General features: G+C 39.2%; 1 long non-coding RNA gene across 2 annotated transcripts in view; it reads left to right on the forward strand.

The window, feature by feature from the left end:
* The window catches only part of LOC132017514 (uncharacterized), a 42,950-nt gene that overhangs the window by 15,369 nt on the left and 1,899 nt on the right, over positions 1-25,682 (forward strand). The window contains exon 4 of one of the 2 annotated variants that reach the window (XR_009404305.1): positions 12,764-13,377. The exons of the other annotated variant lie outside the window; for it this stretch is intronic. This is a non-coding gene — a long non-coding RNA (uncharacterized LOC132017514). Of the gene's footprint in view, positions 1-12,763; positions 13,378-25,682 lie in introns of those variants that run through there. 2 annotated transcript variants of the gene reach the window in all.

Below are 25,682 nucleotides of genomic sequence, written 5' to 3' on the forward strand. Positions count from 1 at the left end.
AGCCTTGAAACCTGCAGAAATCTGACAGAAGCCGAGCATTCTGTGAGGTTACTTTCACAGCTTCTGGGTCAGAAGCTGGCTAGTCTGCTAGGGCTACCAGAACAAAATGCCGCAGGCTGGGTGTCGTAAGCACCGGAATAAGGCTGGAAGTCCGAGATCAAGATGTTAGCAGGTTTGCTTTCTCCTGAGGCCTCTCTGCGTGGCTTGCAGACATCTGCTTCCTGCTGTGTTCTCACATGGCCTTTCCTCTGTGTGTGCACATCCTTGGTGTGTCTTGCTTTTTTTTTTTTTTTTTTAAGAGGAAGGCAGAGGGAATGGGGGAGAGAGAGTCTTAAGCAGGGCTTGATCTAAAGACCCTGAGATCATGACCTGAGCCAAATCAAGAGTTGGATTCTTAACTGACTGAGCCACCAAGTCTCCCCTGTATCTCTTCCACATCTTATAAGGACATCATTAGTCAGATCAGATTACTCTTATGACCTTATTTAATGTTAATCACCTCTTTAAGGGGCACCCTGGCTCAATTGGTAGAGCATGCAACTCTTGATCTTAGTGTTTGAGTTCAAGCCCCATGTTGATTTTACAGATAATTTTTAAAAATGTTAAAAAAAAAATCACCTCCTTAAAGGTCATATGTCTAAATACTGTCACATTGGGGTTTAAGACTACAACATATTTGAATTTGGGGAGGAGGACATGGTTTAGTCCTTAACAGAAACCTCTCTCGGAAAAGCAACCAAACCCATGGAAGATGAATTCATAACCACCACAACAAAATGTTACAAAATACATAAGGAATGCTACTTTATGGTAGAGTTATCAGAGGCAAAAATCAGCTCCAAAACAACTACAGATGACAAAATCAGACACTAAAAAACAAATAGAATGAGCAAACAGATCTTTAAAAAACATTGAACATGCAACAAAACAACAAAGTGCCATGGAAATAAAGAATAGGCAGACTTGGAAAGAAATGGAAAGTCTGACAATGGAAATTGCAGTCATTACAATTTCACTGAACAAGTTAAATTACCATATTAGACACATCAGAAGAGAAAATTAGCGTAGTGGAAGATATAGTTGAGGAAACCACCTTGAATGAAGTACAGAAAGAGAGAAAGGGGTGGAGGAGATGAAAGAATGGTTCAGGGCGGGAAGACAGAAGGAGAAGGTCCATTGGGCACCTGCTATGTCTCAGGGAGACACAGGGAGAGAGGGGCATATGGGAGACAGGCAATATTCAAAAAGAAATGGAGTCTTTTAAAAGATCATGTAAGCCCAGTTGAGCCTTTTAAAATTATGGTGCTCCTGGATGGCTCAGTAGGTTGAGCATTCCACTCTTGATTTCAGCTGAGGTTACGATCTCAGGGTCATGAGCCCCGTGTCAGGCTTCACACTGACCATGAAACCTGCTCAAGATTCCCTCCCTCCCTTTGCCCTTCCCCCACTGCTCATGGATGTGTGTGTGCACACCCTCACTTTCTCTCTCTCAAAAAAAAAAAAAAAATCAGCACCTCAGTATATACAAGAAAATGAATCTTTATGGTATTTGGTGTGTTGCTGTACCTCATTATTAATAATTCCAGTTTCATAAGCAAGTACTTTTCCTTTGCCTCGTGGCTCTTTCAGAAATGGTTTTGTTCACTTTGTCTGCCTTTGAAACTAGAGAACTATATTTTGTTGCTGCCTTATAAAAGAGCTTTCCCATACATTCTGTCATCATCTAATTTCTTCCCCCTTCATGATAGAAATCAGGGAGGCATTTCCAACGTCCCGGACTAGCATGCAAATGGTAAAACATTACCAATCTGCGAACCAACAAGCGCTTCTGGAATCAGAATTTTCTTACCAACTGAGGTTGCTTTTCCTTGAAGCCGGTAGAGACTTGGGCATTCCCAGTGAGCACAGCCCTGTTGAGGAAAGTTCCTGACATTAAGGACTGAGGAGCTTAAAGACAACCTACTCTCCCCCGTAAAAGGACCAGACACCCGTTCAAAGAGATTTGCTGTCTAGATGATTGAGAAGAGAACAGTGTGAATATCCCTGAATATCTGATAATGGAGGAGGGACTGCATAGAAACACTTGGGGTTTTTTTTCCTTTAAAAAATTAAATAGACTTTTAAGAATTTATTATGCGTTTTGTAAAAGAAAAAAACTTCTCAATCAACTTTAAAAACACGATCATTTGGCTTTGGGCTCCTTCAAGACTTAAAATTCTGTGGAGGATTATGTGTGTGTAATTTCTTTTAATAAGCCACCCATAGAGGTCTGCTTTGGAAAGATTTAATCCCTGAATGTGTTTGTAGAAAATTCTGATTGCTATTCTAGAGAGGCAGGCCACTGTGCCTTGAGCAGTGTCCCATGGGCGCAGTAGCAATCCCCGGCACAACCAAATGGCAAAGCATTTGACATATAATTCTCCCAGGTTTTTTATTTTTAATGTTCAGTGTATGTTACTGAGATACCTCCTCTCCTCTTATCTGTATTGCGTTGTTTTTACCTGGAACCGATCTTGACCTCATCTTTTCTATTCACTGGCTTCCACAAGAAATACAATCAGTCCTCAGTCCTTAAAGAAGATCCGAGGTGGCATCATAAAAAGTTGTGCCCCACACTATGCAAAGCTGTACCCCTCACCTCGTCGAACATCTCTGATCCCACCCCTGCCCCCAGATCCCCAGTGATCCGAAGTGACCTATAAGGATATGCCCTGCAACACCGTCTCAGCCGGAGACTCACTCGATACTTCTGCCCCCCGGGATTTTCCCTCAAGTCCTCCTGTTTGCCACCCACCTTGCCTGTTGAGTTGGGTAATTCAGTCACCAAGCCCCAGTTGGGTAACTCAGTCACCAAGCCCCTAGCTCATGCCAGCATGCAGTGAACTGGCAGCCCTCCAGCTACAAGAATTTATCCTCGGAGAGCAACAAGGGTGACAATCAATAATAATTCTGTTACATATGAAAGTAAAAGCTTTATTAAATGAGCAGTACTGACATTCCACCCCCCAAACCACCTTTGTCTTATGAACACGTGAAAATGTAATATAAAGGAATTTTTAAAGAAATGCAGTCATCGAACAACAATTTAGTTCTAGTTCTACAACTCTTATTACCAAAACTAAAATTTGAATTTATTTTGGGGTAGATTGACTTGGGATTTCTGAGCAGGTTCTCAGCTCAGTGAATACCTGAGGCTTTAAAAAGGTTCACACAGCCCTTGACTCTGATTTCAAATGCTTTTAATTCACTTCCTACTCAACTTCATCTCAGTGGGTGTTCAGTAAATATTGTTGGAATGAATGGGAAGGTCCGTATATGTTACCACATCCAGATAATCCGTGGGCTGAAAGTCTGCTTGTCTTTGGATATGTCCTTTCTTTTTCCCTTTGCTTAGACAAAACAAAAACAAAATACACTGGTATCCCTTGCCCAAACAGAAACAAAAACAAAACAAAAAAAGAGAAAAATAAATATCAGTAAGATAACAATAATATCGTGTATGATAAATAAAAGTATTCAATGAAATGTTTTCAATAACCCTCGCTTCATTGCATTTAAAAATAAACAAAAAAATGTTAGCCTCCAGCTTGTTATTTTATCTACCTCCCTTTAATTTTGTCTGATTTTAATTTAGTCAGTTCATTATGATGCTTGCAATTCGATAGACTCTTTCATCCAAGGAATAATTTATTTCTTAAAGTCAGTCAGATGACTGAAAAACAAACGAGTATTAAAAACCACTTGGAACTTGAAACGGTGGTTTGCACATATAGGTTGATAGTTATCTCCATATAAAATCCTAGACTCGTAAGTTCATAGAATTTTAGGGGTTAAATCATAGAATGATAAGATTCTCAGAAACTGAGAAAAATTAATTTCATTTTACATAAATTAGCCTTAGGTATTTTTTTAAATTTTATTTGTTTATTGGACAGAGAGGGCGAGAGCACAAGCAGAGGGAGCAGCAGAAGCAGAGAGAGAGGGAGACACAGGCTCCCTGCACCAGCCCGATGGGGGGCTTGATCCCAGGACCCTGGGATCATGATCTCAACTGAAGGCAGACCCTTAACCCTGAGCCACCCAGTCCCTAACCTTTAGTATTTAGACTACTTCATGCAGCGTCATTATGCCCAAATTCCCAGAGATAACACTCTGATGAGTATTAGTTAAGTCAAGTAAGGTAGAAACAGCTGATGGACTGCCTGCCTGGTGATCTGAGTCTTGGACAACGACGTTCCGATAAAGTTGTGTATGGAATCTAAGAGTGATAAACTTTTAAGTCAAGCATTATTTCCCTCAAAAAAATATGAAATTCCTGAGGATACGTGTGATAATTTTGGAAAGGTAGGAGACATGGATAAAGAGAGGGAGTCTGGAATACCTCCAAAGAGAGAATTGCAGTAGAAAAATACAGAAAAAAATTTGGTGAAGTAATTAAGGACAGTTCCTCATGAATATTCTATGCATTATATCCTTAATTTCTTTTATTCTAAAGATTTCATGAGGGGTGCCTGGGTGGTACAGTGGTTAAGTGTCTGTCTGACTCTTGGTTTCAGCTTAGGAGCTTAGATCCTGATCTCGGGGTAGTGGGATCGAGCCCCAAGTTAGGCTCCCCACTCAATGTGGAATCTGCTTGAGATTCTTCCTCTCCCTGCCCCTCCTGTTTGTGCTCTCTCTCTCTCTCTCTCTAAAATAAATAAGTAAATCTTAAAAAAGAGAGAAAAATATTTCAACGAGGTATGAAGATGGTTATCATTCTTTGATTTTTCATTGTTCTTTCCTAATGTTTGCTTCTTTCTGAAACATAAATCTTTGAGGTAATGATTATATTAAAGTTATATCAAACAACTATTTTAAGATTAAATCAAATAGGAGAATGCACTTTCTTTGGAAAAAATGATTAAATCCAGTTTCCCTAGTGAGAGAGTTAAATAGAAATGATTTTAAATCAAATTTGCCCTGGATAAGGGGTCTGCTTATAAAACTTGGAATATCCTTTTAATGTAGAATGTTTATTACACAGTCTTGGAAATCCATTTTAATACACATGACAAGGTGTTAATTTCCTTAAGTTAAATGTTCTTACATATCAATACAAAGGTAAACAAGTCCATTGGAAAACAATGAATGGTTTATTTGTAGTGAAAACACTGATTGATAAATATATACAAAGTTCAAGCTCAGTTTTAATTGAAGAAATGAAAACTTCTAAAACTGAGAAGTGAATTCTTTTCTTTTCTTTCATATTGCCAGGGATGAAAATATTTGTTTTAGGCATGAGACATCTGCAGTCTCAGGTACCATCAGTAGGAGTGTAAATTGATACAACCTTTTTCAAGAGTGACTTGGCAGGATGTATTAAATGTTAACATGTAAATTTTACTTTTAAATGTAAATTACACATCTTTTGATCTTCCAATTCCATTGAGATATTTATAGTTTCTTACACATGTGAACAAGAATAATCATTGTTGGGGCGCTTGGGTGACTTAGCCGGCTGGGTGGCTGCCCAGGTCATGATCCCAGGGTCCTGGGATTGAGTCTCGTGTCTTGCTCAGGGAAGAGCTTGCTTCTCCCTCTGCCACTCCCCCTGCTTGATCTCACTCTCTCTGACAAACAAATAAAATCTGTAAGAGAAGAAAAATCATTGTCATATCATTTGTACATAGCCAAAATCCGCTGAAGACCTGTCCATAAGAATCCATAAGAATCTGGCTCTTTGGTACATGCTTGCCAGCAGATGTTCATAGGAAGGAAGGAGTTATATATGCTACTAGAAAGAAGTCCAAAATAAACTGTTTTGTGAAAAAAAAAAGTTAGAGAACATATATAGTATAATCTCATTTGTCTAAAATAAATATTTTATGTCTATGCTCTGGAAAAACCACAGGAAGTGGAAGAATAGAACTTTTCATTAGTATATTACTCTGTCCCACGCCATTTTTTTGCTCTCTTTCTTTCTTTTTAGTTTTGTTCTTGCTCTGTTTTGTTTATTCTTTTGTTTGATCGGTGGTGGCCACGAACATTTATTATTTATATAAAAATGTATAGCTAATGGAGAAAATAATTTTTACTTTAATTAAATATTTTGTTTCAATATTCCTAAATCTTCTGGGAACCACAACAGATGGGCCTTTTCCAAGAACAGCAATAGGATTAGGGGTATCCTCAGTCCCTGCTCCCCTTTTCTCCCCCGTGTCATCCCTAGTGGGGAGACTCTTCCGTAATAGTTGACAAGGAGATGAAAGGTGCCCCTGAGGTCCAAAGAAGAATGCTTAGGGACATGGGTGGGCACATGGGCACACCAGGTCTGAGAGAGAACTGGGCTTTAAAAACAACAGGTAGGGCGCCTGGGTGGCTCAGTGGGTTAAGCCTCTGCCTTCGGCTCAGGTTGTGATCTCAGGGTCCTGACATCGAGGCCCACATCGGGCTCTCTGCTCAGCAGGGAGCCTGCTTCCTCCTCTCTCTCTGCCTGCCTCTCTGCCTACTAGTGAGTTCTCTCTCTCTCTGTCAAATAAATAAATAAATAAAATATTTGGAAAAAAAAAATGAAAACAACAGTTAAATGTGCATTTCCAAAACAAAACCCTCCAAAGCAGCCCATATTTAACATGCAGCACTTTTTCATCTTTTCTCATACTGTCTCATGTCAACTGCTGTTAATTAAGACAAAGGGAATTGAAGAGGAATTAAAGGCACAAGAAGTACCTCTTTCAAAGCTCTCTTTTGTAGGAGGGATCCAACTCCAGAGAACTCTTCCAGTTGTGAACAGCAGCAACAACAAGAACCGAAAGTATTTTGCTTTGCATCATGTAGATGTCAGTTACATGATGAGAAAAAAATAAAATATTCATGCTACAAGAAAGTGGCTTTTGCAGACTGGAAAGCATCTCTGATGCACTTAGAAATGCTTATTTCAGGGAGATTTTCTGCTGTTGAACTCAAGGCCCTGAAAGAAAAACAAAAACAAAAACAAATAAAAAAAAAAACCCCAGAAGTTGTCCAAAAGGCTGTTTGATTTATCCCTCTTATATTTCTTCAAATTTTCTTGCAAACTCCTTTGGAGATAAAGTTTATTTTAAGAAGCGGTACCTTGGTCAGAGCTGCTTTCCAATAAGGGGGAGGATGGATTCAACTGTCCTCGTCCTAATTGCTTTGCAAAGCCTTCCCTTCTCCCTAATCTCCCTGTAGTTTCTTAAGAAATGAGGCACTTACATATCCCAAGGGGTTAAATGGAGATTTCTGCTGCACAGGAGAAAGTAGGGAGTTTGCTGCATTAATCATTGAATAACATCAATCACACATCCACTTGGGCAGTTAAATTTCTGTTGAGCAAAGTACAGAAGTACCTGGGGAATGTCTCCCTCTTCGTAAGTGGTATTATTAGACATCCGTCATGAGGGCCTTGTAAAAGTAGATGTTGGGGCGCAAACAAACTCATTTTAGTGCTAACACAGTGCTAGGCAGAAATTATCGAGTAAATAAATTACATTCCAAAATAAATTGTTGTGCTCCTTTCCTTCACAGTCTATTAATCAATCACCTTCTTACTCCACACTTATGAGCTTATTGGAGCAAGAATGATCTTTCTTAAGCACCGTTTTGGTTTTTCGCTCCCATTTTCAGAAACTGGAAGTCAAAATTTTGCTCTTGTGAAATCCATATTACTGATCCATGTTGAAAGGTTTTCTAACAGTTGGTTCCTTCTCCCTAATTTCCCTTTTTAAAAATTATTGTGCATTCATATTATCTTTGCTAGCCTAGAACACATGGGAATCCACCTCATAATTTGCCTTGCTCCATCCAAATGCTACTGCTGCCATCTGCAATGCTTTTTACCCCGTGCTTTACCGTTCCAGATCCATCCCACTCTGCTCTGATTGTCATTTGTCTTTCCAGCCAGCTTTGCAAGATCTAAGTACCGGGTGGTGTATTTAGAATCATAAAGTTATGGAGAGTTTTATTTCTATTTGACATGATTTCGCGTCAATTCAATGCAATCTTAATGACCTTTAGTGGAATATTAGCACACTGGAGGCAAAGGCTGCTTTTACGACTTCCCCACTCTCACGCGAGAGGCTTCATGAGCTAGTTAATTTCCAGGGTCCAATAATATCTCAGGAGAAGAGCAAAGCGACTTCATTTGAATATAAAAAATATCATATTGGTGTCATATCAATATCATATTGATGAGTCAATCATGAAAATGGGTCAAATGATTGCAGATCAGTCTAAAACTATGATGAAATTAAAATGTAAGTTCCAATTTAGTAGAATTTGTCTTTTGTTGTTTTGTCAGAATGTAAAAAAAAGGCATAAAGTTCATTTTGAGAAGTTTTAAAAGATTTATTAGGAAGGAGATACCATATCAACTATTACACAAATATTTAAAAGCTAGATTAAGTTATGGCACTGATAAAGAAATAGATATATAGATTAATAGAACAGAACTGAAAGTTCATGAGTGATCCTCATATATAAAGAGAATTTAGTTTTTCCTAGAAACAGCATTTTGTATCAGGGGATAAAGGATGACTGATTTAATAAAAGGTGAAAGGTTTGATTAATCACTTGGGAAAACAAAAATTTATATCCCTACAATATAATAAAATCAATGCCAGATGGGTTAATAATTTCTAAATAAGTCAAATAAAAATAAAACAACACATATAAATGTTATGGGTATCATAGGCAAATATTCCTACAGTCTATAAAAAGAGACAACTTTCTAAAAATGATACCAAAGACAGAAAGCTAAATCCTGATAAACTTTTAAAATTCCACATAAAGGGGCACCTGGGTGACTCAGTTGGTTAAGTGGCTGCCTTTTAGCTCAGGTTGTGATCCCAGGGTCCTGGGATCGAGCCCTGCATTGGGCTCCCTGCTCAGCACAGAGCCTGCTTCTCTCTTTCTCCCTCTACCTGCCACTCTGCTTACTTGTGCTCTCTCTATCAAATAAAAAATAAAATCCTCTTTAAAAATTCCACATAAAAATACCACAATCAGTGTTTAACAACAATGAACTGACTGATGAAAATATTTATAATAAGTAAGACAGACAGAGGGTTAAATATTCGATATATAGTCTTCTATAATCCATAAGAAAAAGAATGCTTAGATAGAAAAATGGTTAAGGAACTTACAAAAGCAACATAGAATAAACACAAATGACAAAGAATTTTTAAAAAATGTCTAACCATTTCAGTAATCTAAAAAGTACAATCATATTTTTGGCCCATATGATTGACAAAGTGAATATTAGTGAAATTTGGCAATACATCTGAAAAACCTTCAATAGTATATATCCCAAGGGCGCCTGGTTGGCTCACCCAGTTAAGCATCCAACTCTTGATTTAGGCTCAGGTCATGATCTCAGGGTGAGATCAAGCCCCACGTCTGGCTCCATGCTCAGGAGGGGATCTACTTGCTGCTCTCTCTCAAATGAATAAATAAAATCTTTTAAAAAATAGATACAAGGATATAGCCCATGACTTATCCATTCCATTACAAGAAATAAGAAAATACAGGCACAAAGGAATGCTTATAGCAGCTGATCATTACAGCAAAATATTTGGGAAAACATGTTATTCCGGGAAATCCCAAATAATAAAGCTTAAATAAGGTAGATATTTATTTTCTTGCATGCAAATGTTGAGATAAGCAAGCCATATTGCAACTCCATGATTAACAGTGACACAGGTTCATTCTATCTTGTGTCTACAATCTTGTAAGCATGAGGATTCTACCTTGTAGTCCAAGATAGCTAATTGATCTCCAAATATTTCATCCATACACACAGGAAGTAGGGTATAAAGATAACACGAGGAAAATAGGAAGGAAGAAGGGCACAGTTCTTTCTAAGGATACATCCTGAAAGTTGAACATGATACTTTCGTTTGGTCACATGGCCACACCCACCAGCAAAGCAACCCGGGAAATAAGGCTTTATTCTAGACAGCACCTGCCAGGTAAAAACTAGGAGTCTTGTTATGAGGGAAGAAGAGAAGAAGGGGTCTTGGGAACAAACTGCCATCTCTGCCACATAACCAAGAGGTTGACTCATAAATGGTTCCACAACAAACATGTTATGGTTCATTCAGACAGCAAAGTACTATGTCATTGTTAAAATGATGGTATGGATCTATAGTTATCAACATGGAAACGGATACTCAATGTATTATCAAATAATGTAGTATTCAATGTTTTTATGGTATGATCCTATCATCTCTTCTCTATGTGTCTAGTTGTCCTTTCATATATTTTATCTGTCAATTGATCGATCAATCTATCTTAAAATGCTTTTTAGTTTTTTTATTATTTTTTTTTTTAATAAGATTTATTTATTTATTTATTTGGCAGAGAGAGATGACAAGCAGGCAGACAGGCAGGCAGAGAGAGAGGAGGAAGCAGGCTCCCTGCTGAGCAGATCCTGGGCTCAGGATCTGAGCTCCATCCCAGGACCCCAAGGTCATGACCTGAGCCGAAGGCAGTAGCTTAAGCCACTGAGCCACCCAGGCACGCCACTTTTTAGTTTTTAAAGCGATAAAATTTCTAAATTGCTTTGTTGGTTTTTAAATTCCTGACGATATTGCATTGTGATATGAAATGTGCTGTGTATGAAATGAATTCTTTGGTATTTGTTGTGACTGGAGTGTGTCACTCTCTAGTAATTTTCTGTTTTTCCTAATTATTGGGGGCAGGATTCTGTATATGTTTGTTAGAGCAAGCTTATTAATTGTGTTGTTTGAGATACTTTATATTTCCTAATTATTTGTAAGCTTTCTGTATCAGTTCCTGAGAGATGAGTTAAAAATACCAACCATAATCAGGTCATGATCTCGGGGTCCTGGCATCAAGCCCTGGGTCAGGCTCCCTGCCTCTCTGCCCCTCCCCCTGCCTGTGCTGTCTCTCTCTCTCTCTCTCTCAAATAAATAAATAAATAAAATCTTTTAAAAAAAATACCTACCATGATGGGGGGATTTAATAATTCCTTTAGTATATGTATCATTACTTACCTTTATATATACTTAAGACTATATTTTGGGGTGCATGCAAGTCAGGATTATCATAATTTTTTGGTAATTGTTATTTTTATTGTTAAATGATAACCTCCCCTTTTTTAAGTAGCCTCCATGTCCAGCATGGGACTTGAACTCACGACCCCGAGATCAAGAGTCCCATGCTCTATGAACTGAGCCAGCCAGGCACCCCAATGGTAGCCCCTTTTAATACCTAATATTATTGCCTTAAATTCTTTTTTATTGAAGATTTTATTTTTAAATAATAATAATAATAAGGAATGTAAATAATCTCTACACCCAATGTGGGGCTCAAACTTAAAACTCTGAGAACGAGAGTCACATGCTCTACCTACTGAACAAGCCAGTGCCCTCATTGTCTTAAATTCTATTTCATCTGATTAGTATTGTTTTCTGCCTTCATTTGTTTAGTATTTGGTATTTTTTTTTCCATAATTTTACTTCAAATTTTGAGCATTGTCTTTTATGCTTGCAAAGGGTATACGTATAGAGTTTGTATTTCAGTTCAGGTAATTTCTGCTTTTTTTTTTTTAAGATTTTATTTATTTATTTGACAGAGGGAGAGAGATCACAAGTAGGCAGAGAGGCAGACAGAGAGAGAGAAGGAAGCAGGCTCCTGCCAAGAGAGAGCCCGACATGGGGCTCCATCCCAGGACCCTGGGATCATGACCTGAGCCGAAGGCAGAGGCTTAACCCACTGAGCCACCCAGGCGCCCCTAATTTCTGCTTTTTAACAGCTGAATTCAGTGTTTACTTCCATTAGGATTGCTGATCACTGGATTTATTTCTACCAACTATGTGTTCTATTTACCATTTTTTTCCTTGTTATTTGGGTTTTTTCTGATTCCGATTGGATTGATTTTCTTCCCTTTTTCCTTCTTCAGCGTCCTGGAAGATGTATATTCTATTTCTATTAGATGTTACCCTTAAATTTTGAGTATATGTTGCATTTGAGTTAAGAGACATTGCATTTACTCATTAGCTCTGTTCTCTCAATAGCTCTGCCCCATGTTATTGTTGTCTAGTTTATTAGCTTCATCTGTTTTTAAAAGTGTCCCCCAATTAATCTTTATTATTAGGGTTGTCGGGTATCTGGTATGTAGTGCTTCTCTTCCTCTCTGAAATTCAGAACCAATATGGAGAAAGAGGGTAAGAAAGGCAGGAATTAGAGGTGGGAGATCAAAATGCAATATTAGTTTTATTTCAGATAAAGCTGATTGGAGAAAGTGATTTTACATCTGTGGCCAGATGGGCTTGCTGATACTTAATTCCTGAACTAGATGGACTTAGCCCCCAATGGCACAGCGAGACAGCAGCAGGTCTCCCTAATAAGGTGGGTTATTCACCACCTGGATCCAGGCAGACCAAATGTTCCTTTGGTGGAGGCAGCAGACCCGAAAGGAGAGGGCATAGCAGGGCTGAGCCCAGCATGGTGAGGTGTGCCTCCCAAACTTTCCCATTCTCCTGCCTGTGGGTGCAGTGGTTAAGGAGGCAGAGAGAAGTTATGAGTGTTCTTGTATTATCACTTGTGGAGATTAGAGAACTTCTCCTTTCAATGGATATATGAATGGGAAGTAATAGTTCCTCTATGGATCATGACTATTACTGCTGTTCTTGTTATTAATATTTTCCGTGGTTCCTGCTACCTGCTGCTTTACCCTGAAGCTAATATTTCAGCTGCAGCCCCTTAACTTGATGAACCCTCCTCCCTACTCTGATACCAGGAAGAAGTGGCACCCCAAGATAGTGGAGGAATCGACTCCTGCTGGCTGGAGGTCCTTTTTCTCATCCTGGGGTAGTCTTGGAGCTGCAGGAGAAGGGGGTGGGCATTGGACAAGAGTCCCTAGTGGGGCGTTGGCAAGAGTCCGCCTTCTGTGGATTCCCTGGAGCATCAGCTCCTTCGGAGGTGAGAAGACTGGGACTGAGGCTCTGCCCACGTCAGCTCAAGGGTCATGTGACTTGGCACAGCCCGCCGCTGAGAACCGCCCTGGCAAGGTAGGGGTGGGAGGGGTCCTGGGTGCGGTGAAAGCCAGCCGACCTGAAGAGCTTGCTGTGACAGGGAGATCCACGGGCTGGAGTTATCCCACGCCTCCCTCCACTACCAGCAATGCATGTGAAGCTAAAATAAAGTTTTCTAGACTGTGACTGTTTTTTAAAAAAAGAACAAGTTTTGACCAACTGTGTTAGAAGACCAATGTGTCGGGGTGTCTGGGTGGCTCAGTCATAAAGTTAAGCTCCATTAAGCTCTGCTGGTTAAGCATCTGCCTTCAGCTCAGATCATGATCCTACAGTTCTGGGATGGAGCCCCACCTCGGGCTCCCTGCCTCTTCCTCTCCTACTCCCCCTGCTTGTGTTCCTTCTCCCGCTGTCTCTCTCTCTGTCAAATAAATAAAAACGTTAAAGGAAAAAAATAAGATTAATGTGTCTTCCTACCTCTTTATATGTGTCTTTCTACCTCTTTATATATAAAGTTTATATTTAAAAGTCATTATTGCATTAGGAGATGAGAAAAGGGTATGCAGTTGAAAATGGTAGGGAATGAAATGTATTATCGAGGAGGTGAAATTATAATAAAAATAAATAATAATCTAATTAAATAATTAAAGGTTGCATTACATTCCTGCATTTTTTGAGTTTTTGTAGCATTTAGCTGCAATTTTTTAAACTTATTTTTTAGTTTCAAGTTTTTATTTAAATTCCAGTTAGTTAACATGCAGTATAATATTAAGATGCAGCATAATTTTAGTTTCAGATGTAGAATTTAGTTGATTCATCAGTTATATACACATTCATACATTTAGCCCCTCCCCACCCACCTCCCTTTCAACAACCCTCAGTTTGTTCTCTATAACCATGAGTCTGCTTTATGCTTTGCCTCCCCTTTATTTGTTGTGATTTCTGTTCTCATTCTAAGGAAATGTGGACCTTTTAAAAAAATATTTTAAGTAATCTCTACATCCAATGTGGGGCTGGAATTCATAATCCCAAAATCAAGAGCCGGATCCTCCACTGACCCAGCCAGCCGGGTATCCTGGAAATGTACAGTTTTGTACCTAATTCTCTATTGATCCTTTAATATTCATTTCTTAAAATGGGTTCCCCAAATTAAGCAAGCTTTAGGTCCCACAAAATATAGATCCGCCTGAGTGGCTCAGTGGGTTAAGCCAATGCCTTCGGCTCAGGTCATGATCTCAGGGTCCTGGGATTGAGTCCCACATCGGGCTCTCTGCTCAGCGGGGAACCTGCTTCCCTCTCTCTCTCTGCCTGCCTCTCTGTCTACTTGTGATCTCTGTCAAATAAATAAATAAAATCTTTTTTAAAAGGTATATAGATCCACCTCTTTTTCTTTTTAATTTTAATTTTAATTTTTTTAGTGGGGGGTGAGGCAGAAGAGAAGAAGAGAGACTCCTCTTTTTTTTTGTGAGAGAGAGAGAGAGAGAGAATCTTAAGCAGGCTCCACATCTAGTTTGGAGCCTGAGGCCAGGCTTGATCTCATGACCCTGGAATCATGACCTGAACAAAAATCAGGAGTCAGACACTTAACCAACAGAGCCACCAAGGTGCCCCCATCTGTGTGTTTAGTTTTATAAGAGGGTTTGCCAGTTTCTTTGCTTACCTCTCCTCCATGTTTCTCACTTTTTTTTTTTTTGGGGGGGTTCATTTTCCTTCTGGCTCAAGTACATCTTTTAATAATTCTTCCCATGAATGTCTGTTAATGACCCTACTTATTTCCTCTCCTGTCAGAGACCACTATTATCCTAAATTTAAGATTTATCATTTCTTTTTTTCTTTGTAGTTTCACCAGAAAAGCATATTGTTACACATGTTTTAAAACTTATGTATCAATGAGCTAAAGGTGTATATATTTTTCAATTTGTTTTTTCCACTCAAAATTATATTCCTGGGATCCTACTATGTTGTTGAGAATAGCTATAATTTATTCCTAATCATTACTGTATTGTATTCCATCACCCACGTTTTACCCATTTTACTGTTAATGGACATTGGCTTATTTCTAGTTTTTTACTAGTAGGCATAATGCTACCTTAAGCATTTTCATAAATGCCTCCTGGAAATCAATAGTTTCTCTGGAGTTTATACTTAGGAGTGGAATTGCTAGGTGTTGGAGTATGGACATCTCCATAAAGCAAACTTGGTTTCCAAAATGACTGTACTAATTTACCTTCCTGTCAGTACTATATGACAAATTGCCTTACCACACGTCACTGCCAGATGCCTGATAGTTCTAGACTTGAGTATTTGCCAGTTTTATGGATATTAATAGTTCTTCATAATAGAATTAATTCATGTTTTTCTGATTGTTAATGAGACTAAGGGACATTTTATATGTTTATTGGCCATTTATTTTTTTTATAAAATGCTTGTGTAATTCCTTTGGTCTTTTAAAAAAAATTTTTTTTGTTTTTTGCTTACTGATTTATAAGAATTTTTTACATATTCTGGATATGTAAATAGCTTGACAGTTATATATTTAGCGAGTGTGTTTGTATATAAAAATATATTTGAGGGCACCTGGGTGGCTCAGTTGGTTAGGTGACTGCCTTCAGCTCAGGTTACTCTCTCTATCAAATAAGTAAAGAAAATCTTAAAAAAAAAAAAAAAAAAAAAAAAATATATATATATATATATATATATATATATATATATATATATATATTTGACACATCTCTTTCCAGTCTGTGGCTGGTCACTTCATTCTCATTATGGTGGCTTTTGATAAAATGGATATTGTTATTTTTAATGTAGCCAAATTTGTTAATTTTTTCTCTGTGGTTTTCAGGTTTTATTTCTTGTATAGGAAAATGTTTGTATCCCTGAGATCATAAAAGTATTCTCCCATATTTATAGTTTTGTATTTTATATATAGTTCATTAGTTCATCTAGTGTTGATTTTTGTATATGATATGATGAAGGGGTATAAGTTCTAATTATCTTATGTATCTTATCAGTGTTTGTTTTTATATGTATGTGTCTTTTCTCCCATCTCACTTGTTATACAAAAGATACAGTGTTAGATACAGGAAAATGGTACTCTGAGAAAAAAAATGAAGCCTCAATACTTAAAGGTTGAAAACTAAATAGCTATGTTTCCACGTTTGAAAGTTAAAGAAGAATAATTAAAAAAAACACCATACAAAGGAAGTAGACAAAAAAAACACTATAAAGAGCAGAAACCAATTAAATAACCATCATATAAATAATAGATTAATTAAACAGAAATCACATTAAGTAATAGAGAGGCTCAAGGAAGCCAAGATATTGTTCTTTGAAAAAATTAACAAAGTAGATAAACTCTGGTGTGACTATTTAAGAGAAAGAGAAAAGACACATATAAATTTCATTAAACTGATAAAGGTGCCATAAGTTTGGATATACCAGAGGTAAAAAGGATAAGGAGATGCTTTTCGTTAACTTTATGCTGATTAAATTGAAAATGTAAAAGAAAACATGCACATTTCCAGAAAAATGTGCATTGATTTTATGTCTATATTGCTACACTCTTACCAGGGCTAATAATTTCTGTGTGGATAATTTTAGGTTTTCTACATAAAACAATTTTAGGTTTTCTACATAAAAGAATATGTGAATTGTAACAGTATTTTTCTTCTCCCATTATCTCTGCAAATGTCTCTACAAATTTCTTTCTGGAATGCCTCTTGGAAGTATATGTTAGAACTTCTCATTCTGTCTTCAATGTCTCATAATTTCTCTTATATTTCCATCATTTTATCTCTGTGTTGCATTACAGGAGGTTTATTCAGATCTGTTTTTTCAGTTGACCATTTTACATGATGATTTATTCATTTAGTTTTTAATTTGAATGAATTAATCATTTATTTGCAAGAGTAAAAGTGATCTTGGTTCAAATCTGCTTATTTTCTGTTCATATTGTCCTCTTGTTCCTTTGTTTCAATTCCTTCATTCACTATTGTTTCAATTCCTTCTTTTGCCTCTGTAATCATTTTAAACATAATAACATTTCTTGTCCCTTTCACAGTGTTCCGGTATTGATCGTTCTGTGATTTTGTTGCTTATCGAGTCTTTTGATTCATCCTCATTTCCTCACATGGTTTGTAATTTTTTTATTGTGAGCTCATCTTTTATTATGAGCTCATCTTAAGCAGTGATGGTCCTTTCAGTGGAGTCGTAGGTACCCTAGATTATGGATTTGTACCAATATGTGGATTAATTTTTGGTTCTGCAAGGGTCCCAGCATTTTTATGGGCCTTGAGCAAATTGACTTTTTCTTGCCCAACTTTTTGTTACTATGTCAGCTGAGAATTCTTGTGCTATAAGACGACTATATAATTCAATCCTACACTCAGGCTTGGTTTAATTTCTCAGAAGAGATGTTTCTTTTTCTTTCAGATCCAAAGCCTTAAATATTACAAAATACCTTGACCTTTTTCCTTGTTGGAGCTCTTGTTAGTGTCATTTTTATGGACTAAGCAACTTTGCAAGAGCTTTTCCTTAATCGGCCCTCTCAATTCCAGATATTCATCTTGAGTGGACCCAAGGCCATGTCTGTTGTGACCATGTGAGGTTTATACCACAACACCATTCTCTAGGTACTTGTTCCATCAGCCCGACCTTATAACTCCAGCTGCCAGAGAATTTTCTTTTCTTCCCTCTTGGCTCAATTATCTACTTTTAAAAACACAATTACTAAACAAACAAACAAACAAACAAACAAAAAACACAATTACTGTGTGGTAGTAATTTATTTTGTTTATTATAACTTAGCCAAGAGAGTGTCCACATCAGCCTTTCATGTTGCAAGAACCAGCAGTGGTAGAAGAAGTCTTGATTTACACACAAATTTACATCACATTTTAAAAAAAGATTTTATTCATTTTAGAGGTGGGTGGAGGGGTAGAGGGAAAGGGAGAAAGAGTCCTCAGCAGACTCTGCACTGAGCATGGAGCCTGGCACTGGGCTCAGTCTCACGATACTGAGATCACAGCTGGAGCAGAAACCAAGTGTTAGGCACTTAACTGACTGTGCCACCATGTACCCTGACATCCATAGTTAAATAAATATTCCCCATTGAGTGGAATTATAGGTGATTTTGATTTTCTAGTAAAGCGTTAATTTTATTGCTTGGACTTCATACAATGACTATGCAACACATTTATTATTTGAAAATATTATAAAGTCATTTCAGTTTTGAAATGAAAATTGGATTGGAGTATCATATTACCATATAGTTCAAAAATTATTTTATTCTCAACTTTGTTAAGCAGGTGGAGAAGTCACACCAAGTTCTACAATTATTCTGGGTTTGACTTTAGAATGTATCACCAATTCAGCTCAAATGAGGAAAACAAATCTAAATTAGTCTAAACTTGAATATTTTTAATTTTTTCCCAGATTTTATTTAGACAGAAGTGAGAGTATGAGAGGGGGGAGGGGAAGAGGGAGAGAGAAAATCTGAAGCAGACTCTGCATTGAACACGCAGTCCCACGTGGGACTCAGTCCCATTGGCCCAGAGCCAAAATCAAGAGTCGATGCTTAACCAACTGAGCCATCCAGGCACCCCTTGAATATATTTTTTTAAGATTTTATTTTTTAAGTGATTACTACGTGCAATGGGAGTCTCAAACTCACAACCCCAAGATCAAGAGTCCTATGCTGCACTGACTAAACCCACCAGATGCTCCTAAAGCTTGAATATCTTTAATGCTGTTTTATTTCTTCAAGTAAATGCAATAAATGGAACAGTAAACACGATCAAGGAAGGCCCTGTGTTCCATAATAAACAAACATTTGTTGTTTTATGCTTCTGAATAGGAAGACATTTTCCACTCCATCCCAGCTCTTTGATGCTTGAATTTACTAGTTAACATTAAGTTCAGGTATCCTCGAGAGTGTTGTACTGATAACGTTGGAAATGTCTATGGTTCCATTTCCTAATGATATCTGTGCATGTTTGTTTCTGGGTATATCTGGGATGTGGGATGTGTCTTGGGGTGTGAGTGTGTACATGTGTTTGAGGGAGACTGGCACAAGGTGTGGGGGTGTCTGTGCCTGATGATTTTTGATTCTCTTTTTTGAGGAATACCTTTACTTTTAGTTTTGTACCTATTCAAATAATTATTAATTCTAAATTATTTAGGCTCTAATAATGTTTTTGTCTAAATGATTTGCCAATATAGATATATTGAAATATTTTTAATTTGAGTGTTTTTTAAAAATCTAAATTATTTCTCATAATGTCACATAGAAAATCACCTAGTGTATTATCTGAACATTTCCCTCAGGGCCCCTGTTTCCTTCAGAAAATCTTTACAATAAATTTTATTAAAAAACAGATTCTGAAGTTGCCTGACTGGCTTAGTAGGTAGAGCATGTGACTCTTGATCTCGGGGTTTTGGGTTCAAGCCCTGCATTGGGTAGAGAGATTATTTTAAAAATAAAATCTTCCGGGGCGCCTGGGTGGCTCAGTGGTTAAGCTGCTGCCTTCAGCTCAGGTCATGATCTCAGGGTCCTGGGATCGAGTCCCGCATCAGGCTCTCTGCTCAGCAGGGAGCCTGCTTCCTCCTCTCTCTCTGCCTGCCTCCCTACCTGCTTGTGATCTCTGTCTGTCAAATAAATAAATAAAATCTTAAAAAAATAAAATAAAATAAAATCTTCGGGATATCACTGGGTGGTGATAAGTTGGTTAAGCGTCTGCCTTCAACTCAGGTCACGATCTCAGGGTCCTGGGATTAAGCCCCTCAGTGGGCTCTCAGCTCAGCGGGGAGCCTGCTTCTTCCTCTCCCTCTGCGCCTCCCCTGCTTGTGCTCTCTCTCTCCCTCTCTGTCAAATAAATAAAATCTTTTAAAAATAAATAAATTAAATAAAATGAATAAAATGAAATCTTTTAAAATGTAAAAATTAAACATATTTTATATAGAACAAAAGATTGCCAGTGTAACAGAATGTGTAAGACTATTCTTCCAAATGGACTTTCAGTGGAATATACATATCTCCTTTGTAAATGTTATAACTTTCCTAAGACTTTAGAATTTTTTTATTTTTATTTTTTTCTTGTTTTTCTCATAAAAGAAAAGAAAGAAGGAAAGAAATGGAAAAAAGAATGAAACATAATGAAGTCTAACAAACTCTAAATAAGATTTCTTTGTAAATCTAGCATTTCCCATTCCAAAATTATTGGTAGTCCTGAGCTGGGAGAAGGCAGGGAAGGGCTCCTGTGTCATAGTTTAGGTGTTCCTGGAAGGCCTAACTACACTGGACTAGAACAGCCCGGCAGAGTCCAGTCCTGGAATGCGACCCATCTGCTGACTTGGGCAGAAGCTACAGGACCAAATTCAGCCTGGAAAATTATGAGAGGTGCCGCAGTTTGGGTTTCTCCCAGGCTCCAGAGGACATGGCCAGGGGCCACAGGCCTTCCCTAAGATGTGGACTAGCTAGAGACATTAGCATTTATGTTTTTATAGTTCCTTTATAATATTTATATATTATATATATATCTGTATGTATATCTATATATTTAATAATATCTATATTTCTATATAATATTTATATAGTTCCTACCTCCAGTAGGTGGTGGGTGTCAGGTGTCAGGGGCTGTTCCGTAATGTTCAATAAGAAGGAAACTCCTATTTGACAATCCAGACGGGCAGGCAGGTAGCATCGAATACAGTTGTCAGTGGGTCCCAAGCCTACAGCAGTCAGCCACGAGTTGAGCGACCAGACTCCGGGGCTAAAGGAGGGTGGAAAAACAGAACCGCTTTAGTGGTAGGAGCATTGTGGAGCCCACAACTCAGAAAGATAGAATAATAGGCAGGATTCAATGGCTGAGACCCAATCCCAGGAAGACAAGACAAGCACGTGGTTAGCATGTGGTGGGAAACATGCCGACTGATCTCAGCTACAAGGCCCACCCTACACCTGGAGGACAGCTGCAAAGAATGAACTGGTGTCCTGTCCAGTAGCTCAAAATCTACCCGCCCACCCCACCTCAATTAACTGATAATTGGTGCTTGGGCCAGAGGGAGCTACACCTGTTGGGGAAGATGAATGGAATTTTTTCAGCTCTGGTTTTATTCATTTTATTTTATTCATTTTTAAACATACCCTTTTGAATAAAAAAAAAAATCAAAACTTTATGGAAAGGTATACACAGGAATGCTTGCTTTCACTGTCCTCTCCATTCTGCCCTCCTCCGCCCCCTACGGATAACCACCCCCTATAAATAGTTATCCTTTCAGTGTTTCTTTTCACAAATATAAACTACTATGGATACATATTCTTACTCCCCCCCTGCCTGTTATACAAAAGATAACACACTATATACATCTTGGGGTTTGTTTTTGTTTTTGTTTTTGTTTTAACTTGACAATATGTCTTGCAGATTTCTCTACCCCCAAAGGTGGAGATCTTTGTCTTCTTTTATGGCTGCAGGGTACTGTGCTGTGTAGAAGTACAGAATTATTTTGAACAAAGGTCCTATTTGTGCTGAACACTTGGGTCGTTTCTCATCGTTTGCTCTTACAAACAACACAAGGCATGATTCTGGGTGAATGTCATCTGTACATTTACCAAGGTATCCATAGCATCGATGCTTAGAAATATGGTGGCTGGCCAAAGGGTAAGTTCATTGATGATTTTGTCCATTATTCTCAAGTCTCTCCAAAAGAACTCCTGGTTTGCGCTAACCTTAGCAGTATGAGAATTCCTGTCTATCCCACCAACACCCGCCCCCCTCAGTTCCACCAGCACAGCACGTTGTCAGACTTTTAAATTGTTACCAAGCTGGTGGGAAGGTTATAATTTTGAGAATTGCTCTTTTTAATTTTTTAACTTATTTTATTTATTTTTTGAGAATGACACTTTTGAGAATTTATATTTATAAAAGCCCCTACTAAGTAATGCTTCGTTATTTGGAATAGTCCTTTGTCCTTCCTTCTTTCTTTCCTTTAAACACCATGGGCCGAGGTTGCCTGGGTGGCTCAGTCATTAAGTGTCTGCCTTTGGCTCAGGTCATGATCTCAGGGTCCTGGCATTGGGCTCCCTGCTCGGCGGGAAGCCTGCTTCTCCCACTCCCACTCCCCCTGTTTGTGTTCCCTCTCTTGCTGTGTTTCTCTCTGTCAAATAAATAAATACAATCTTCTTTATAAAATTTTTTAAAAAACACCATTGGCCCAAATAGTTTGTGTTTAGTTGTTTAGGCTTAGTTATGTATTCTAAAACCTGAAGCGTCCTGGATAGAACGAAAAAACTGGCTGGAGGAGGAAAGAGGAAGAATTTAGAATCCTGACGGGGCACCTCCAGCTTCTGCACACCAACCTGTGCTGGGTACCCTACCCCCCAACATGGAGCTGACCTCCTGGCCTTGACTGAACATCTCCCTGCCACTCCCTGACCACCAGCCTCCTGCTACCTGCTCACAAATATTGCCTATGACAGTAGGATGCCACGGAAAGAATTTTCAAGGACTTGCATGACGTCCAGCTAGCCCACTTGGAACAAGAACCACAAGAGCCCAGCCAGAGTACCTCAAGTCTGTGGAGGAGTGGCTCAGGCTATTGTCTGTAAATCTGGTGTTCAGTAAGTGTTGATATAGAAGGATACATCTTTTTCATGTGTACTTGGATCATTAAAAATTGGTTTGAGCCAACCACTGGAGAAGCATGAAGTGTTCTTAGGAGCATAGAGGACAATCTTGGTGCTCACGACCACAACAGATGACAATACAGTCCTGGGCGCCCTGGGGCTCCTGCCTGCCTGTGCTGGAGAGAATGTTCCTGTTCCCTACAAGGCTCCTGCTGCCCAACTTCTCACTACTTTCACTGTGGAAGTTTCATATGGAGGCTGCCAGAAACTGAATTGACACATTTCTGAGAAAATGGAATATGTAGACATAGATTCCAAAATTTGTAAATTTAAAACTGTTCAAAACCAAAACATGAAATCAGATCCTGACAGAATAATACAATGCCAAGACTGCAGGCCACCTAATCGTTAGCGTCTTGCTCTCGAATGAAAAAAAAAAATTAGAAGCTAAATCAAAGTATCTGGAAAATACATCTCGACTCAGCTATGATTAGCCTAGTTTTAGATCAGTTGTGCTATTTTTTTTTGGGGGGGGAGTAAAAAGAAATTGTGAATAACTCTATCTAATAATTTTAATAATCTCTAGCCCTCTGAAAGTACAGTGAGAAAGATTTGGCAACAATGTATTTTAGTTATACCATCTTAAAAAAAATGTAAGTCTGTAGGGTGCCCACAAAGTCTTTTCTCATGCTAGTTTAAAGTTATATGGATGCTTGGGGCACCTGGGTGGCTCAGTGGTTAAGCGTCTGCCTTCGGCTCAGGTCATGATCCCAGGGTCCTGGGATCAAGCACCATATTGGGGTCCCAGCTCAGCGGGGGAGTCTGCTTCTCCCTCTCCCCACTTGCCCTGCTTGTGTTCCCTCTTTCTCTGTGTCTCTCTCTAAATCTTTTTTTAAAAAAAAAAAGTCATATGAATGTTCCTCTCCACAAAAGTCTTACTTCCCCCATGTCGTTCCAGACATGTCCTCCCACACTGGCATTGTGGGAAAGCATCCATGAGCGCTGATGCTAAGTCCTTGAGTCACGTTACATGGAGAGGAGAACTTTTATAACATCTAAAGGCAAAATTCCCCATTTGTTAATTAGGGACCCTGAGGAGATCATGCTGAGGGCTGTCCTCTAGCTCCAAGAGCAGAATGTTGCCACGCGGTCTGTTCCTGGAGGGAGGCCGTCTCACCTTCCCATTTCTGTACCAATGACCACAAAGTGCATTCAGATGAACGGAGCAGTGGGCACTTGCTTGCTTTGGAATATGGTTGGTTCTATCAGGCGATCTTCTGAAATTGTGGCTCATGTCCTGACATGGGAAGGATTCTGCTTGATTTCCAAGGACGCATTCTCATGCAGAGGGACTTTGTGGCTATTGGGGAGCTCTAATGGATCTGTCACGTTGGCACCATCTTCTGGGGGGGCTGGGACGTTACCCCGTTATCACTCTGCCTGGCTGCACAGGTAATTCATGCATTTGAGTGATGCCAGTGGAGGACCAGGACCTACGTTGGGCCCCGGATATACGCTGGGGCGCCCTCCTGCAACATTCAGTCAAGGGGTGGAGACACGAACACACACAGCCATTTATGACATACTAAGGGCTGAAGGAGGGATGTCCACGAATCAGTTTTACAGCCGAAGAGGTGATTACTCCACCATGTATGGGAAAACTGGGGCCGGGAAGGCTTTACGGAGGGAGTGATGTTGAACTGAATTTTCAAAGACAGTAGCTTTTGATGAAGCAGTGGGAAAGAGCACAGAAAGGAGCAAATGCAAATGCAAAGGCAGAGAGGAATGAGAGAGAGCCCAACGTAGGTCCTGGTCCTCCACTGGCATCACTCAAATGCATGAATCACCTGTGCAGCCAGGCAGAGTGATAATGGGGTAACGTCCCAGTTCCAGAAGATGGTGCCAACATGACTGATCCATTAGAGCTCCTCTGATGCTTCCCCAGTAGGTGGGGCTGGGAATGAGACATGGAGGGGTCAGATGCTGGAGGAAGTGTCTGCATGTTCAAGGAATGGCTGGCACAGCCAGGGGAACCAGCAAACGTGGGTCAGGGCAGAGGACGCCATTGTGACCAGGCAGGGCTGTCCCCAGGGTCACCATAATGAGCTGGCTGGCCATAGGGAGTGGGGCCCTGCAGAGGAGGAGGAGCACCCTCAGGGGTCGGGGGCTAGTGGGTGGGAAGAAAAGAACCTGGTGAAGGAAAATGAGCATGGAGAAGCTTCGGGCTAAAATGGTTTTAGGGAAGTCAGAGGAGGAGAAAGCTAAAGTTGAGGTTCAAGGAGCTATCGGAGTAGCCCCCCACTGGTTCACTTGCCTCCTTTTGTAGAGAAGGAAGTTGAAGTCTCTGCCTGAAGGTGCAGACCCCTTTGGGGTGAAAGACCCTGCGTTGTGTCCAGAAACTCCCATTCCATCCACACCCCTGAGGCTGTTTCGTTCCTGCTTGGTACTTAGAAGGGCTTAGCTGATCTGAATAGATGCCTCACCCTGGCACCAATACATAGGTATAGAACGACAATCACAGGGCACCCTACTTCAGATTTCAGTGTGTATTTCCAGAAGACTGATGCAGAGGAAAGCCTAGAAAAAACTCATGGGATTTCCTAGAAGAAAAAAGGCCATTAGAAATCATAGGTGACCTTTTCTGGTGGCCAGGTGATGTTAAAAAACCGAGTGTGGCAGGAATTATGAACTAAAATGGAGGCAGGCGATCAGCTGTCCAGTGAGTTTATCCATGGAAGGTCAGCAAGCTAGGTCATTCCAAAGTTTTAACCTTGAACCTAAAATTTTTCTGACTTTTCTGAATTATCTCATGTTAGTAAGATGGTCTAGCCTAGTTAATGATAAATGTGTCAATGGATTAATTACAATTTGCAACATTGGGTTTTTTTTTTTTTTTTTTTTTGCAGACTGAGTAAGGTTTCTAGTGACTGTCTGTCTGTCTGTCTCTAGAAGTCTTCCTATTGTTTCCCTCCCTCTTTTCCCTCCACCCCACTTGCTTTCTTCCTTGTCCTCTTTTCCACTGCAACCACCCTGGATGCTGCACGTTCTCAATCCCAAGAACC

Source organism: Mustela nigripes, chromosome 5 (genome assembly GCF_022355385.1).
Source record: "Mustela nigripes isolate SB6536 chromosome 5, MUSNIG.SB6536, whole genome shotgun sequence".
Classification (NCBI taxonomy): Eukaryota; Metazoa; Chordata; class Mammalia; order Carnivora; family Mustelidae; genus Mustela; species Mustela nigripes.